Below are 20,106 nucleotides of genomic sequence, written 5' to 3' on the forward strand. Positions count from 1 at the left end.
TGAATGAATTTATGACTTTAGAAATTTATTGGATTCTCACGAATCATTTGAATAAAATGTTTGGAATTGATTTTGTGTTCACACTTAGCATGACAGTATCAAATCATTCCTTCTCCACTTATGGGGTTGTGATCGTTTATTTTCCTTCTCCATTTATGGAGTCGTGATCGTTTATTTTTCTCCCTCTCTGGTTTACCAGTTGAGGTGATCGGATGAGTACTCATCATATAGCTAGCTCCCTTCCTCATTGATTTCGATTAGTGGGGTTGTGATTGCTTTGTCGTGGTGTACAATGCGGCATTGATCGGAAATTTTGTGCCATGGCTTAAGTTGTGAATGAATTGGCAACACTGTATTCTTAAATTATTCGACTAAATTGTGTTATTATGCGATTTGATAATTTGTGAAATGGAGTTTAAATTCTTATTGACATTCACTGTCTTTTGAATTTAACCATGTTTTGACTATTGAGATTTATTGTGATATTGTGAATTGGAGTTTAAATTCTTATTGACATTCACTGTCTTTTGAATTTAACCATGTTTTGACTATTGAGATTTATTGTGATATTGTGAATTGGAGTTTAAATTCTTATTGACATTCACTGTCTTTTGAATTTAACTATGTTTTGATTACTGAGATTTAATGTGATATTGTGTTAAATTCCTTATGACATTCATTGTCTTGAATTTAACTATGGTTTTATGTATCCATCATTTATATGATTTATGAAATTTGATTTAAAGTTGTATTTGTTAATGTTGTGCACCACTGAGACATTGTCTCAGCGATAGCTTTCCATTCTTTGTCGCAGTAGACAGACAGACAGGAGTAGCGAACTAAATTTGCTAGTGCATTCAGTGAGAGATCATCGGGTATATTGAGTATACCACATTTTGCATTTTGTACTGTAATGTATGTTCACTGTATGTATATATTATTCTTGGTTTTGAGCAGTTGTAAACTAAAATTGTATATTGAAGTTGTAAAGTAAATTATGAGTATTTTGACTTGTAAAAATTGTATTATCTTTCTTTTATCTCAGTCTTTGAAAATTTATTGTGGATTTGAGTTGAAAAAGAAATTGTGTTGTTTAACTGTTGAAGTGGAGATTTGGAAATATATTGAAGTGCTTTTTATAGGTTTTCTGAAGAACTGTTTTATCCAAAATACAGATGGCACTCTGCCAAAATTTTTACAGAAATTACTAATTGTCTAAATGTGTTAACTGTTTCAAGTCAGTTCACAAAAAGTTTTTAACACCTGTAAATAGTGCTCACCACTGTAAAATGAAGTAAGAAAAGTTTTAAAATCCCTTGTAGTGTATTTAATGGGTTATCAGTAGACGAAGTTGGTAATTCATTAGGTATACTATGGGATCATGTTATACCTTACAAAGGGGTAGGGGGTGACAACTTTGCCTACCGGTAACCCATTAATTATACTACAAGGGATTTTGAAACAATTTTTGTTTATTTTTAAATTGGTGGGTAAAATTTTCTCAGATATTAAAAACCTTTATCTAAAGTCCAAACATAAATTAAATTTTTAGATATTTAAAATCTCCGCAACTTTTACAAAAATTTTGACAGAGTGCCGTCTGTATTTTGAGAAAACAGTTCTTCAAAACCTAAAAATAAAGACACTCCCAATATATTTTTCTCAATCACAACTCCATTATTCAATATCATTTCACAAATCAACACAAGCAACTTAATACACAGTTTAAATTAAATCAAACGTTGAAACCTCTCATTAAGGTAACAAAATGAATATTTACATCCATGGGAGTATTAAATAAACATCTATTGAAGTATAAATGACATTAGAAATGTCAAAAAAAAAATAATTACTACAAAGAAAAACGAGAAATCAAGAAACCGACAAAAATTAGTGTTACCAAAAAATCGAGAGTACAACCCAAGGAGGGGCATTTTGCTCAATTGACACCTACAGTTGACTTTTGACCTAAATGTCAATGAAAATATGCGGTATTACATTTTGAAAATTTAATGAAAAATGAAATTAAAGATAAAATGTAATTTAAGGGAATTTAAGGCCGTAATTGCAATTAATGGAAACCTTAGTTATTATAATGTTTAATTAGGATGAGTGGAGCACTAAGTGGGATTATATAAACTATATAAAGACAGATTTTTCCACTAACACTGCATGAATCTTCTTCTTCCTCAAAATAACTTCATTTGGCCGAATGAAATTTCTTCCCAAAGTCCACCATTAACATCCACCTTTGAGCTCTCTCTCACCATGATCTAAGCTTCCATTTGTTAAAGTTCCTTAATTAAAGTTGGAGTACACATCTTGGGCAGCATTTGGGAGAAAAAAGGGATAGATTTTAAGAGGTTTGACAAGTTCATTTGAGGTACATGTCCCATTTTTCTTTATTTCTTTGTTAAAGTTTATGTTGGTGTTGTGGTGAGTTGATTTATGGAAGAAATTTGAAGAAATGGTTGAGTTATGGGATTGTCCATTTTTGGCAGCCATAAGAGTCAAAGATGTTTAGCTTTTCTTATACTAGATTGATGGGCAATGATGTTAATTAGGCCAATTACATGTATTAGTAATTTAATGTTATGTGTATGCTAGAATTAGGTATTTGAAGTGAGATTGTGAATTGAATATGGAAATTTGAAACATATGTACAATGGGCAGTTTTTATGTATGTAAGAGAGATTTAATTTCATGTATATTAATGTTGATTATGAGTTAATGGAATGCACATTAGTGGTTTTGATCAATGGATTAGGGTTTAAAGGTTTGTATAAGAGTTGGATATTGATTTCATTGAATTGAGTGTAATGGATGTTTACTTAAATATAATAGCTGTTGGATGTTTAAGTGAATTGAGTATTGTTGGACATTTCATTTCATTAAACTGAGTTATTGCTAGAAAAATTGACAAATTGAGTTGTGGTTGGACAATTGACCAAAATGAAATGTGAATGGTGTTCATTAGAAGTGCCAATTTTCAATGTAAAGTATGGTTAGTAAAAATAGTATACATTTTAGGTTATAAATGGAATTGTGTGACTCCAATTGGTATGAGACCAATTGGAGGTGAAACTAGGCATAAAATGTGCCAACTTTCTTGAAGGAAGCTTACCTAAATTCTGCCTAGAAGGTGACTTGAAAAATGACCAAATCCGGATTAGTGACTTGAAAGCTTGAAAATTGACCATTTGGGCAGCAGTTAGTTTTTTTACCATAACTCACTCAGAACAGGTCTAATTGACCTAAAATTTTTACCATGAATAGTTTAGATATAGATCTACAATTCTTATGGGGACACCAAAGCCCAGAAATGGCCAGAACCAAGCCAAATTGCTTGCACAAGTTTGGGTACCAAAACTGGCCGAAATGAAAATGACCTAAGCTTACTATTTTAGTGCATTCTGTCCAGCATTGGTAAATTGACCATATCTTGGTCTACACTACTCAGAATGACCTGGAAATTTGCCCCGTATGCAATAAGACATAGACCTACAAGTTTGTAATTTGGACAGAAAACCGAAAACTGAGGCAACTAGTTCGTCCGGCTAGGTCAAAATAGTATACCAAAATCTGATAAATTGCAATAAAATGCAATACACTTGAAAATAAATTTGGTAACATATACCAATAATAAAGGGCTATAAAATGTGAGATATTGGTAACATTGGAATTGACTCACTTAGAGTGCATCAAGGGTCATCATTATAAGTTGACTAATGAAATGAATTAAAGGAAATAGTACCAAGAAAATTTAGATATTGGATTTTATGGTTGGAAACAAATTCATTGAGTACTGAAACACTTTAAATTGTGTGTTTCAGTTGATAAGGATATTGAGAAGCATAAAGAACATTGAATCAAGGCCTAGGAGCGACTTAAATCAGGTTTGTGCATAACTAGTTTTTAATTGATTTTGTTCTGAATATTTCTTATGATTAAATGACATATTTTTCTTATGTATTATGTTTAATAAGCATTGGATTTAATTCAATGATTATTGAAATTGTTATAGTATGTATGAACTTAGCTTTGTGAAATGGTATTTCCACAAGTATTAAGCATTGTTGTGAATTGAATAAATTATGTTTTGGAAAATTGTGATAGAACATGTTTTGAATTGTAATTGGGCAATTTGCATGGAAAAATGCAAATTTATGATTTGAATTGTGATGAGCATAAAAATTATTGGATATTGGAATTGACTTTGAATCGAATTGTATTGTGATTTATCCTCACTAAAAGGATTGTGATATTATTTTATATCTCACTATAGATGCTTGACTAGGTTATTACCCGTCTCTCTCATTTGTTGAGAAGACAATGGAGTTAGTTGTGTTTTGATTACCCTAGTACATGCACAGGCTTAGATTCTCCTCTTATTAGAGGTTAGATCTAAGTTTTTTATGTTATGGCCCTTTCGGAAGATTCATTATTGTGATGTGTACTGTGCACAATGATTCGACCTCCCCGACTATAGGGAGTTAGAATCTGATTCGACCTCCTCGACCATAGGGAGTTAGAATCACCCCAAAGATGGCCCTTTCGGATTAGTCTTGCATAGTTAGTGAGATAAAGAATGGCTTTTGAATAGTAAAGAATTCTGATTTCAATTATGATTTATGTATAATTGATTTTGTTGGAATTACCTTAAATGGTTAGTTATGATTTGATAAATTGAATTTTGTGATCAAAGTCATTTTATACAAATGATTTATATTATTGGCAATGAATATTTTGAGTTTTGGAATTTGATGAGTATCCAGATTTTCAAATTATTTGCTGTAATTTTTGTTAAGGTATAATGTACCATGTTTTAAATTATAGTTGTGGACCATTGAGTTCACCACTCAGCGATAGCTTTGTATACTGTCGCAGATGAAAAGAGCATAGTGCAATTGAGTAAGCTTCTTTGAAGATACATTCAGATCAGCTCCAGGTATATCATACGTATACCCATGTACATAGGTTTTGATGTATGCATGTAATAATATGTATGTAAATTATTTGAGTAGTTGTATTAAAACTCTTGTAAAATATTTTGGTATGTAATTAATGTAAATTATTGTGATATAAATGTTGAGTCTTGTAATCAATGAAATGTTTTTTATAATGAGATTGGTTTGAAAATGAGTTGATTTGATTATTGAGATTTGAATTGTGAGTTGAAATGAAGTTATTGGAGTTGTATTTGAGAAAACATATTGGGAGTGTTTTCCTTTTTAGGTTTGAAGAACTGTTTTTCTCAAAATACAGCCGGCACTTTGAAAATTTTTTATAACACCATATTTTAAGCGATGATTTAAATTTCACGAAAATTGTTTTAAAATCCATTGTAGTATATCTAATGTATTATTGGTATGCGAAGTATGGTAATTCATTAGGTGTACTATGGGATCATGTTGCATCTTATGGGAGAGTAGGGTGTGGCAAGATACATACTAAATGGTATGCTCTAGGCCATACTATTAACAATCTCCCACTAGCACTGGAGCTATTCATTACAATATCTTAGACCCATATTCTCAAGATCTCAGTTTAACTGAGCTTGTAACATAGGCTTAGTGAATGGATCAACTGGAATTTTAGCTGATGCTATTTTCTATGTGGCTACATCACCTTGCCCAACTATCTCTCTGATAAAGTGGTAGTGCTTTTCTATGTGTTTGGATTTCTGGTGAGACTGGAGGTCCTTAGCCTATATGACTGCTCCATTATTATCACAATGGAGTGAAACTGTTGACTCAATGGAAGGAACTGCTGCAAGTTTTGTCATGAACTTCTTTATCTAAATAGCTTCCTTTGTAGCATCTGATGCAGAAATATACTCAGCTTCTCTAGTGGAATCTGCAGTTGTACTCTGTTTGAAACTCTTCCAACTGACTGCACCTCCATTACAAATGAACACATGCCTAGAGGTAGACTTTCTATCATCGATATCTGATTGGAAATCAGAATCAGTATAACCATGCAGTTGTAAGTCACCACCTGCATAAATCAAGACTAAATCCTTAGTTCTTCTCAAATACTTAAGGATATTCTCGACAACTATCTAGAGTTCCAAACCTAGATTGGATTGAAACCTGCTAGTCAAACTAACAGTATATGCAATACCCAGTCTAGTACACATCTTTGCATATGTCTTTTTAGAAAGGTGGATACCATGTCTCACTGGTAATAATCCTCTGTTGGAATCTAGTATGTTAAACCTCTTTAACACTTTTTCCAAGTATAGACTTTGGGATAAACCAATTATTCTTTTCGCTCTATCTCTATAGATGCAAATCCCAAGAATATAGGTTGCCTCCCTTAAGTCTTTCATGGAGAATGTATTTGACAACCATACCTTTACAGCTGTCAACATACCTATGTCATTACCCATCAACAAAATGTCATCCACCTATAAGACAAGGAATGTGATAGCACTATCACTAACCTTCTTATATGCACATGGCTCATCCTTATTTTTCATAAAACCAAATGACTTAATGGCTTCATCAAAACAGATGTTCCAACTCCTCAAAGCTTATTTCAACCATAAATGGATCGCTTTAGTTTGCATACCTTGGAACCATATTGGGATTCAAAACCCCTAGGTTATTCCATGAAAATGTTTTCTTCAATGTATCCATTGAGAAAAGATGTTTTGACATCCATTTGCTAAATCTTATAATCATAGTATGCAGCTATTGCTAATAGAATCCTAATTGATTTAAGCATGGCAACAGGCGAGAAAGTCTCCTCATTGTTAATTCCTTGCCTCTGGCGAAACCCTTTCGCTATTAGCCTTGCTTTATAGGTCTCTATCTTTCCATCAGAACCAACTTTTCTTCTTGAAAACCCATTTATTCCCTATAGGTACAATACCTTTAGGTGGGTCAACAAGATCCCAAACTTGATTCTTATATATGGAATCAATTTCGGATTTCATACATTCAATCCATTTTAAAGAGTCTATATCTGATATAACTTTTTCATAGGTAAGTGGATCATCTCCATGATCTACTTCTTCATGAGTAAACAACTCTTGTTCATCTTCATGAAGGAAACCATATCTCACCGGTGGGTGAGATATCCTAGTTGATCTGCGAGGAATTACTGTAGATATTTCATTAATAGGTGTAGATTGACTAGCTGGATCTATATCCATTTGATCTGTTGGTTGGTCTGAAATCTCTAATTCTAACTCTATTTGCCTTCCTTTGCCTCCTTCTTGAATAAACTATTATTCAAGAAATATGGCATCTCTGCTCACCACAACCTTTTGTGATGTAGGAAAATAAAAATAATATCTAAAACTTTCTTTTGGATATCCAACAAATCGACCCTTTGCTGATCTAGTTTCCAACTTATTAGTGTTTAGCTTTTTGATATAAGCTGGACAATGCCAAATCTTAACATGCTTAAGACTTGATTTTCTTTCATGCCATATCTCATAAGAGGTGGAAGAAACTAATTTTGATGGAATCCTATTCAGAATATGCAAAGCTGATTCTAATGCAAATCCCCAAAAGAAGATTGGCATATCAGTGTAGCTCATTATACTATGTACTATATCTAATAGGGTATAATTTCTCCTTTAAGATACACTATTTAACTGTGGCATTCTTAGAGGAGTCAGCTGGGAAACAATGCTATGCTCTTTCAAGTATTCATCAAATTCAGTACTCAAGTATTCACCTTCAAGATCTGATCGAAGAGCTTTAATACTTTTTTCTGTTTGATTTTCTACTTCAGATTTAAATTCTTTGAACTTTTCAAAGGATTCATATTTGTATTTCATCAAATACAAATACCCAATTCGTGATTTATTATCAGTAAAGGTAATAAAGTAATGAAAACCACCTTTAGCCATTTCCTTAAATGGATCACATACATCACTATGTATTAGCTCCAAAATATTTTCAGCTCTTAGTCATTATGCATTATAACCCAAACCAACATATTTATTTCTAAAATAAATATTGCAAACATCATTTATGAACTAAAATTCATAACTATCTCTAGTCAAACTAGATATAGAAATGATGCTTTTAAAAGCATCAAGTACATGCAAAACCTTATTTAAATACAAAACATGTCCACACATGTATAAAGATTTAGATCCTATGGCTAAAGCTTCAACAGTTGAGCCATTGCTAACCTAGAATCTAATATCTCGTTACTGCAAGCTTCTACTACTTGCTATACTTTGGGCAGTTTCTATTCTAGTGCCCATCCTTCTGACAGTGGAAACATTTTCCCTTGCCTTTGTCAGCTTTGGTCTTTATTTTCTGTTTGGCTATCTTCTTGGAAGATCCTGGAACTTGAGGTTTCTTTTTCTTATTACCCTTCTTCTTGTTGGACTTACCAGTAGAAGAAGATGCAATCAAAGCTACCTCTTTTCCTTTATTGCCTTTTATATTCTTTTGGGCAATAACCAGCATGTTAAGTAAACCATCCAAGGTGTATTCCTACTTAGTCATATGAAAATTTATCACAAAATTCCAAATGACTCAGGTAGGAATTGTAGGATCAAATCGGTCTGTAGATGGAAATCCATGTGAAAGTCAAGATGTTCCAGCTGCTAAATCAGCCAAATCATCTTGTGGACATGATCCCTAACATTCTGTACCTCAGACATCCTCATGCGGAATAGTTGTCTAGATATCTCATACCTAGCATTCCTGTTGCGCTCATCATATAACTTTTACAGGTGAAGGAGGAACTCACTTGCATATTACATATTTTCAAGTTACTTTTGTAACTCATTACTCGTAGAAGCAAGCATGTAACACTTGGCTCTCATATCATGCTCCTTCCACTTGTCCAAAGTTTCATATTCCTCTTGAGTGGCCTCTGGAGGTAAGAGACTAGGAACCTTTGAGTCTAGAACATATCCAATACATTCTAAGTTCAGGACAAGTTTTAAATTTCTTAGCCAATCAGAAAGATAAGGTCCTGTCAACCTATTGTGATCAAGTATGCTCGCAAGGATATTGGATGGTGGTGGTTGTTGTGTGTTCATTATTGAAGGAACAAAAGCATGAAAAACACAAGTTTATACCATTAAATTCAAAATTTTCACCTAGGGTCACATGCATCATGCAAGATTTATTTTTATCTATTTGATTTCAAAGATAAACAACATATTAAAACTCTTTTAATATGTTTTTGGATTTGTATTTGTCATTTAAGCTTTTAAAATTAATCAGACTAATTTTAGAACCCTAGATTAAATCAACAACAAACACACTAACCTCTTAATGCACTGCAGTGTATTTGCACATTCGAGACACATCTTCAGGACACCAGATATTGTCTCTCTAGCTTGTCCACACCAAGAACACTAATGCCAGCCCTTGAACAGCTTCTAAAGCTTTTTCTATTAATTAGAAAATCAAGTTTTGCCTTTTAAGAGATTAAAGATGTAAACAGGACACTAGAAAATATTTCTAGTATTTTCAATTCAAGAGATTGCTTTCTAATCTCTTGGAATAGATGAGAGATGAAGAAGAAGAGAGGGAGAGCCTCAAGGTGGTGGCACAAATGAGAACAGCAGCTGGTTGTCTTATTTTCTTTTCATAACAACACTTGTATAGCTAGGTCAACACATTAAACCCTTGCCACATGTCACCCTCTGATTGGTTCTAGGTTTAATTGACCCAATCACATTGTGCCAAGTGTCAAACCTATATTTAATCTTAATTTTAATCATCTTATATGATTAAAAGACATTTGGTAAGCTTATGTGTAATGCCATGTGTCACCATCTCATGGTGCCGCATGTCACCATGTGAAATGACCAAAATGCCCTTGTGTCTTAATTTTGAGTTGTTAACAAAAAGTAATTATTTCACTTCTTCTAATCAATTTATATCATATATTAATTAATTAATTAATCTCTATTAATTAATTTCTCATTAATTAAATTCATATTTAAACACTTTAAATATAAATTTAACTTATATTATACATCCAATAATCTAGATTTGGTTTCAAGTCATGCTAGGGACTTTGCAATCTAATTGCAAACCAAACTTACTTAATTAATCAATTAAACTCTTTAATTAATTAATTAAATCATATTTAATTAGGTGAAAACTTGTGTATGTGTGTGACTTACTAGGCTCATCACTAATTGGCAATGAGACATGATATCAACTCTTAATATTATCAGAACTCTTTCTTACTAAAAATGATTTCTCTAAATCATTTTATGCATCTCATAGACCATAGTTAATACCTAGCATAGCATGCCATGGCCACCCAATTAGTAATAAGGTTTACCTTAAATGAACCTATAATCATATGTTACTATACACTAGAATCTCTCTATTACAAAATCCCAACTCATTCTGGAGTCATGATTTATGTCAAACTCCATTTGCTATTAATATTATGTTCTCTTTTAATTTCAGTTCTTGATTAAAAAAAAATTTTCTCATCAGAAACTCTTTTCTGATTAAATCTATCTGTCTGGCTAGGAACTTGAAACATCAAGAACAATTAAATGAACATAGGATTTTATCTTTATTTACTTAGAGGAACAGATTCCATCTTGATCAACACCTACCTCCATATATAACTAGTAGGAGCCAACACATGCCCATATACCCATACACAGTACAAGTATGAAAGCAGTATCAAACTCAAACTACCTATATATAAGATAACTGTGCTATCTTAGGTCTAAAGATTATATGCACTGATATGATTTATGACAAAACATTGACAAGAGTAAACTCCATGTGCTTGTCATAAGTGTCACTAGTTCGGCCTACTTATCATTTATAATTGCCTATCATGTTTGTTATATGGCATGAGACTGACCATTCCATCTTATTTATATCTCATATAAATAACTTGGGAACAAACACGAATACAATCTTTCTGGATAAGTCATGTCCTTATTATGAAGTATCCTCGATTGTGAACCTATTTATGATACTTTGTACTAGAAATACTATCACTCATATTCTTAACAACTTAATAATAGAATTTCTAACAAAATATCAATGGACCTTTTCTATTACACATAAATATCATATGTAAATGGAAAAGTGGAAATGCCTTTTATTAATAAAACTTGTACAAGATAAATACTAAATGATATGCTCTAGGGCATACTACTAACAATCTCCCACTAGCACTAGAGCCATTCATTATAATACCTTATACCCATATTCTCAAGATGTCAGTCTAACTAAGCTTGTGACAAAGGCTTAGTGAATGGATCAGCTAGATTTTTCAGTTGATGTTATTTTTCTACATGGCTATATCGCCTTGCCCAACTATATCTCTGATAATGTGGTAGTGCCTTTCTATATGTTTGGATTTCTAGTGAGACCGGGGTTTCTTATATCCAAACATCTTCTTTTGCAGCATTTTATGCAGCAATATACTCGGCTCTGTAGTGAAATCTACAGTCTTACTCTGTTTGGAACTCTTCCAACTAACTGCACTTCCTTTACAAAATGAACACAAACCTAGAGGTAGACTTTCTATCGTTGATATCTGATTGAAAATCAAAATCAGTATAACCATTCAATTGCAAGTCTCCACCTCCATATATCAAGAATAATCCTTAGTTCTTTTCAAGTACTTAAGGATATTCTTGACAGCTATCCAGTGTTCCAAACCTGGATTGGATTGATACCTACTAGTGAAACTAACAGCATATGCGATATCCGGCCTAGTACAGAACATTGCATACATTAAACTTCCAATAGCCGAAGCATATGGAATCCTGGCCATCTTATCTCTTTCTTCAGGTGTCTTTGGAGACATCTTTTTAGAAAGGTGGATACCATGTCTCACTGGTAATAATCCTCTCTTGGAATCCTCTCTTGGAATCAAGCATGTTAAACCTCTTTAACACCTTTTCCAAGTATAGACTTTGGGAAAAACCAATTATTCTTCTCGCTCAATCTCTATAGATGCGAATCCCAAGAATATAGGTTGCCTCCCCTAAGTCTTTCATGGAGAATGTATTTGACAATCATACCTTTACAGTTGTCAACATACATGTGTCATTACCCATCAATAGTATGTCATCCACATATAAAACAAGGAAAGTGATAGCACTGTCACTAACCTTCTTATATACACATGGCTCATCCTCATTTTTGATAAAACCAAAGGATTTAATGGCTTCATCAAAACGGATGTTCCAACTCCTCGAAGCTTGCTTCAACCCATAAATGGATCGCTTTAGCTTGCATACCTTGGAACCATCTTAGGATTCAAAACCCCTAAGTTGTTCCATGAAAATGTTTTCTTCAATGTATCCATTGAGAAAAGTTGTTTTGACATCCATCTGCCAAATCTCATAATCATAGTATGCAGCTATTGCTAATAAAATCCTAATTGATTTAAGCATGGCAACAGGTGAGAAAGTCTCCTCATAGTCGATTCTTTACTTTTGGCGAAAGCCTTTCGCTACTAGCCTTGCCTTATAGGTCTCTACCTTTCTATTAGAACCAATTTTCTTCTTGAAAACCCATTTGTTCCCTATAGGTACATTACCTTCAGGTAGGTCAACAAGATTCCAAACTTGATTCTTATACATGGAATCAATTTCAGATTTCATAGCATCAATTCATTTTGAAGAGTCTATATCTGATATAGCTTCTTCATAGGTAAGTGGATCATCTCCATAATCTACTTTTTCATGAGTAAACAACTCTTGTTCTTCTTCATGAAGGAAACCATATCTCACTGGTGGGTGAGATACCCTGGTTGTTCTACGAGGAACAGCTGTAGATGTTTCATCAATGGGTGTAGGTTGACTAGATGGATCTATATCCATCTTATCTGTTGGTTGGTCAGAATTCTCCAATTCCAACTCTATTTGCCTTCCTTGGCCTCCTTCTTGAACAAACTGTTATTCAAGAAATGTGGCATCTCTACTCAACACAACCTTTTGTGATGTAGGCAAATAAAAATAATATCCAAAACTATCTTTTGTATATCCAACAAATCGACCCTTTTCTTATCTAGTTTCCAATTTATCAGTGTTCAGCTTTTTGATATAAGTTGGACAATCCCAAATCTTAACATGCTTAAGACTTGGTTTTCTTCCATGCCATATCACATAAGGTGTTAAAGAAATTGATTTTGATGGAATCCTATTCAGAATATACAAAGCTGATTCTAATGGAAATCCCCAAAAGGAGATTGGCATATCAGTATAGCTCATCATACTACGTACCATATCCAATAGGGTACGATTTCTCCTTTCTGATACACCATTCAGCTGTGGCGTTCCTGGAGGAGTCAGCTAGGAAAAAATGCCATGCTCTCTCAAGTATTCATCAAATTCAGTACTCAAATATTCACCTCCACGATCTGATCGAAGAGCTTTAATACTCTTTCCTGTTTGATTTTCTACTTCAGATTTAAATTCGTTGATCTTTTCAAAGGATTCATGTTTGTATTTCATCAAATATAAATACCCAAACCTTGATTTATCATCAGTAAAAGTAATAAAATAATGAAAGCCACCTCTAGCCATTTCTTTAAATGGACCGCGTACATCATTATGTATTAGCTTCAAAATATTTTCAGCTCTTAGCCCTTGTCCAACAAAGGGTGATCTAGTCATTTTGCCCTAAAGGCAAAATTCACAAGTTGGAGTAGGCTCAGAGCCCAATGAGGATAGAATCCCCATTTTCTCCAATTTTGCAATACTATCTTTTACACATGACATAACCTTAAGTGCCAAATATATTTTGAACTTGAGTTGGTTTTCAGCATAGCATTGCATTCTTTTAGATTGCTATACTCTGGGCAGTTCCTTTTCCAGTGCCCATCCTTGTGGCAGTGGAAACAATTTCCTTTGCCTCCATCAACTTTAGTCTTCCCTTTCTGTTTAGCTATTTTCTTAGAAGGACCAAGAATCTGAGTTTTCTTTTTCTTATTGCCCTTTTTCTTGTTGGACTTTCCAGCAGAAGAAGATGCAATCAAAGCTACCTCTTTTCATTTATTGCCCGGTATATTCTTTTGGGCGATAACCAGCATGTTGAGTAAACCAGCTAAGGTGCATTCCTATTTAGTTATATGGAAATTTGTCACAAAATTCTCAAAAGACTCAAGAGGGGATTGAAAGATCAAATCCGTATGTAGTTGGAAATCCATGTTGAAGTCAAGATGTTCCAACTGCTCAATCAGCCGAATCATCTTGTGGACATGATCTCCAACATTCTGTCCCATAGACATCCTCATGCGGAACAGATGCCTAGATATCTCATACCTAGCATTCCTACTATGCTCACCATATAACTCTTGTAGGTGAAGGAGGATCTCACTCGCACTCTGCATGTTCTCATGCTGCTTCTGTAACTCATTACTCATGGAAGCAAGCATGTAACACTTAGCTCTCATATCATGCTCCTTCCACTTGTCCAAAGTTTCATGTTCCTCTTGAGTGGCCTCTAGAGGTAAAGGACCAGGAACATTTGAATCTAGAACATATCCTATATGTTCAAGGTTCAAGACAAGTTTCAAATTTCTTAGACAATCACAGAGATTAGGTCCTGTTAACCTATTGCACTCAAGTATGCTTGTAAGGATATTGGATGGTGGTGGTTGTTCTGTACTTATTATTATCAGAAAATTAACTTCAGAAAATAATCACATTAATTAGTAAATGTTTCAAGTAATTAACCAAAATGATTATGGTTTTTTAATCAGATTGGTCCTCCCACTAACTTAACAAATCCTACACTTCCAAAGTAGAAAATGGAAATCCTAGTTGGATGGATTTCTAGTGGATGATTGAATTCTTATAATTCTATTAATCATCCTCAGGTACATCCGTTATTGGAATTATAATAAACTATAAGTGAGCAACTCCTTGCCCATCACATCTCATGTGAAGTTCAATCCTTTACCTAGCCCCTAATGCTCAAAATCTCAAGTACATCCATTATTGACTTATCTTGCATTAGTTAAGTTGATCCCATTGAGCCAGTAATTATGCAAATAATTTTAATGTCCTCAGGTACACCCAATATTGGCCACCAAACCATTTACATATTTACAACATCTCATGCTTAATAATTATTCTTAAGAAAATCTCTTAAATTAATTGCATCTTATGCAACTATTTAAAATTTTTTAAAATAATTGCCCCAATGGAGGGTCCATGTTATAATTACTTTAATTATAGCATTTCCAACTTAATCATTTATTTGGAAGATTTTATGGTCATCCTAATTACTATTAAGGTCTCACTTTGCACATTATCCATTTAGCATGCATATATCATATAATTGCACACATTCCCATACATCTCATGCATTCATGGATAAGCAGTAAATATGGTATGATCATGGACATTCTAAGGGATTCAATTCTGAGCAACCAAGAATTGAATCAGGGCATTACTAGGTGCATTTCATTCATTCATTTTACAAGAGTTACTGAAGGAGTACATAATCAACACTTGATCTTGAATTCCTCCCACTGGTCCCACCAATGCTCTTGACCTCCTTGAACTTCTTGCAATCCAATATTACATAGTAATCCTTGGCATACCAAGGCGAATTTATAAGAACTTAAATAAATAAAATTACAACCCAAAAATTATTACAAACTTAATAATACATGCCCAAAATAAATTAAAATAAATTAACTAATTTACAATCCCAAAGAAATATAAAAGAAATAAATCCAATCACGTTGGTCTTTTATAGTCCATGATTATCCATCATGCATATCACTATTTAAAAATTAAATAAAACATACATACTTATATTAAATTGAATATCTCATATTCAACTTAAAAATCCAGATTTGAATATGATTCAAATAAATTTAAAAATTCAGATTTGAATCTCATTCAAACAAATTTAAAAATTTAGATTTGAATCACATTCAAATAACCTTAAAAATTCAGATTTGAATCACATTCAAACAATTTTTAAAAAATCAGATTTGAATCACATTCAAGCAATTTTTAAAAATTCAGATCTAAATATTATCCAAACAATTTTAAAAAATCAGATTTAAATATGATTCAAACAACTTTAAAAATTTAGATTTGAATCACATTCAAACAACTTTTAAAATTCAAATTTGAATCACATTCAAACAATTTTTAAAATTCTAATTTGAATCAAAATTTAATTGTGTAATTAAAATTCTAATTAAACAATTTAATTAGACATAGGATGAGCTTTTAGATCATACAACAATTACAAAGTAAAAAGCCAAACCTTGAGCCACCCATGGAACCATAAACCTTGCGCACCATTAGGTGTTCTTTTGCGTACCGCCACACATCCATTGCAACCAGTAATGGATAAATCATCTTATGATCAAAGCACACAATTAAATCATATAATCAACAATTTAAATAGCAAATATAGTGGCTCTGATACCAATTGAAGGAACAAAAGCGTGAAAAACACAAGTTTATACCATTGAATTCAAAATTTTCACCTAGGGTGACATGCATCATGCAAGATTTATTTTTATCTATTTGATTTCAAAGATAAACAACATATTAAAACTCTTTTAATATGTTTTTGGATCTGTAGTTGTCATTTAAGATTTTAAAATTAATCGGATTAATTTTAGAACCCTAGATTAAATCAAGAACAAACACACTAACCTCTTGATGCACTGCAGTGTATTTGCGCCTTTGAGATGCATCTTCAGGACACCAGATGTTGTCCCTCTAGCTTGTCCACACCAAGAACACCTATGGCAGCCCTTGAACAGCTTCTAAAACTTTCTCTATTAATTAGAAAATCAAGTTTTTCCTTTTAAGAAATTAAAGATGTAAACAGGACACTAGAAACGATTTCTAGTATTTTTAATTCAAGAGATTGTTTTCTATTCTCTTGGAATAGATGAGAGATGAAGAAAAAGAAAAGGAGAGCCTCAAGGTGGCAGCACAAATGAGAACAACAGCTGGTTGTCTTATTTTCTTTTCATAACAATACTTGTATAGCTATATCAACACATTAAACCCTTGCCACATGTCACCCTCTAATTGGTTTTAGGTTTAATTGACCCAATCACATTGTGCCATGTGTCAAACCTATATTTAATCTTAATTTTAATTATCTTACATGATTAAAAGACATTTGGTAAGCTTATGTGTTATGCTATGTGTCACTATCTCATGGTGCCACATGTCACCCTGTGAAATGATCAAAAAGCCCCTGTGTCTTAATTTTGAGTTCTTAATCCAAAATAATTATTTCTCTTCTTCTAATCAATTTATATCAAATATAAATTAATTAATTAATCTCTATTAAATAATTTCTTATTTATTAAATTCATATTTAAACACTTTAAATATAAATTTAACTTATACTATACATCCAATAATCTAGATTTGGTTTCAAGTCATGCTAGGGACTTTGCAATCTAATTGCATACCAAATCATATTTAATTAGGTGATAACTTGTGTGTGTGTATGACTTACTAGGCTCATCACTAATTGGCAATGAGATATGATATCAACTCTTAATATTATCAGAACTCTTTCTTACCATAAATGATTTCTCTAAATCATTTTACGCATCTGATAAACCATGGTTAACACCTAGCATAGCATGCCATGGCCACCCAATTAGTAATAAGGTTTACCTTAAATGAACCTATAATCATATGTTACCATGCACTATAATCTCTCTATTACAAAATCCCAACTCAAGCTGAAGTCATGGTTTATGTCAAACTCCATTTGCTATGAATATTATGTTCTCTTTTAATTTCAGCTCTTGATTAAAAAAAATTTTCTCATCAGAAACTCTTTTCTGATTAAATCTATCTATCCTGGCCAGGAACTTGAAACATCAAGAACAATTAAATGAACATAGGATTTTATCTCTATTTACTTAGAGGAACAGATTCCATCTTGATCAACACCTACCTCCATATATAACTAGTAGGAGCCAACACATGCCCATATACCCATACACAGTACAAGTATGAAAGCAGTATCAAACTCAAACTACCTATATACAAGATAACTGTGCTATCTTAGGTCTAAAGATTATATGCACTGATATGATTTATGACAAAACATTGACAAGAGTAAACTTCATGTGCTTATCATAAGTGTCACTGGTTCGGCCTACTTATCATTTATAAATGCCTATCATGTTTGTCATATGGCATGAGACTTACCATTCCATCTTATTTATATCTCATATAAATAACTTGGGAACAAGCATGAATACAATCTTTCTGGATAAGTCATGTCCTTATTATGAAGTATCCTCGATTGTGAACCTATTTATGATACTTTGTACTAGAAATACTGTCACTCATATTCTTAACAACTTAAGAATAGAATTTCTAACAAAATATCAATGGACCTTTTCTATTACACATAAATATCTTATGTAAATAGAAAAGTGGAAATGCCTTTTATTAATAAAACATGTACAAGATACATACTAAATGATATGCTCTAGGGCATACTACTAGCAATTATTATCAGAAGAATAACTGCAGAAAATAACTAGATTAATTAGTAAATGTATCATGTAATTAACCAAAATGATTATGGCCTTTTAATCAAATTGGTCCTCCCACTAAATTAGCGAATCCTACACTTCCAAAGTAGGAAACGGAAATCCTAGTGGATGGATTTCTAGTGGGTGATTGAATTCTTATAGTCTTATTGATTATCCTCAGACACATCCATTATTGGAATTACAATAAACTGTAAGTGAGCCACTCCTTACCCATCACATCTCATGTGAAGTTCAATCATTTACTTAGCCCCTAATGCTCAAAATCTTAGGCACATCCATTATTGACTTATCTTGCATTAGTTTAGTTGATCCCATTGAGCCAGTAAACATGCAAATAATTTTAATGTCCTCAGGCACATCCATTATTGGCCACCAAACCATTTACATATTTATAACATCTCATGCTTAACAATTATTCTTAAAAAAATCTCTTAAATTAATTGCATCATATGCATATATTTAAAATTTCTTAAAATAATTGCCTCAATGGAGGCCCCTTGATATAATTATTTTAATTATACCATTTCCAACTTAATCATTTATTTGAATGATTTAATGGTCGACTTAATTACTATTATGGTCTCACTTTGCACATTATCCAATTAGCATGCATATATCGTATAATTGCATACATTCCCATACATCTCATGCATACATGGATAAACAATAAATATGGTATGATCTTAGCCTTTCTAAGGGATTCAATTCTGAGCCTCCAAGAATTGAATTAGGGCATTCCTAGGTGTATTTCATTCATTCATTATACAAGAGTTGCTGAAGGAGTACAAAATCAACATTTGATCTTGATTTCCTCCCACTAGTCCCACCAATGCTCTTGACCTCCTTGATCTTCTTGCAATCTAATTACATTGTAATCCTTGGCATACCAAGGCAAATTTACAAGAATATGGACTTTAAAATCCTTAAAAAAATAATATTACGACCCAAATTATTACAACACTTATAATACATGCCACCAAAAATAAAATTAATTATTTTACAACCTAAAGAAAAATAAAAGAAATAAATCCAATCACATTAGTCTTTTATTGTCCATGATCATCCATCATGCATATTACCATTTAATAATTAAATAAAACATACATACTAAAATTAAATTGAATATTTCATATTCAACTAAAAAATTTAGATTTGAATCTCATACAAACAAATTTAAAAATTCATATTTGAATCTCATTCAAACAAATTTAAAAATTCAGATTTGAATCTCATTCAAACAAATTTAAAAAAATTTAGATTTGAATCTCATTCAAACAATTGAATCAAAATTTAATTGTGTGATTAAAATTCTTAATTAAACAATTTAATTTAATGTGGGCTTAATCATGGGCCTAAATATGGGCCTTAAGTCATACAACAATTGCATCATGAAGCTCAAACCATGCACACACTTTGAATGGCCTAAAACCATGCACACCCATGGTGCATACACACATGCCGTCACTTTTGTTAGTCCAACCAGCAATTAATCAATCAACTTTTGATCAAATCACACAACTAAAACTCATATTAAACAATCTAAATGGCAAATATAGTGGCTCTGATACCAATTAAAGGAGCAGAAGCATGAAAATTGTTAGATTAGAACATTGAATT

The sequence above is a fragment of the Hevea brasiliensis genome, chromosome 9, assembly GCF_030052815.1.
Source record: "Hevea brasiliensis isolate MT/VB/25A 57/8 chromosome 9, ASM3005281v1, whole genome shotgun sequence".
In the NCBI taxonomy this organism is placed as follows: Eukaryota; Viridiplantae; Streptophyta; class Magnoliopsida; order Malpighiales; family Euphorbiaceae; genus Hevea; species Hevea brasiliensis.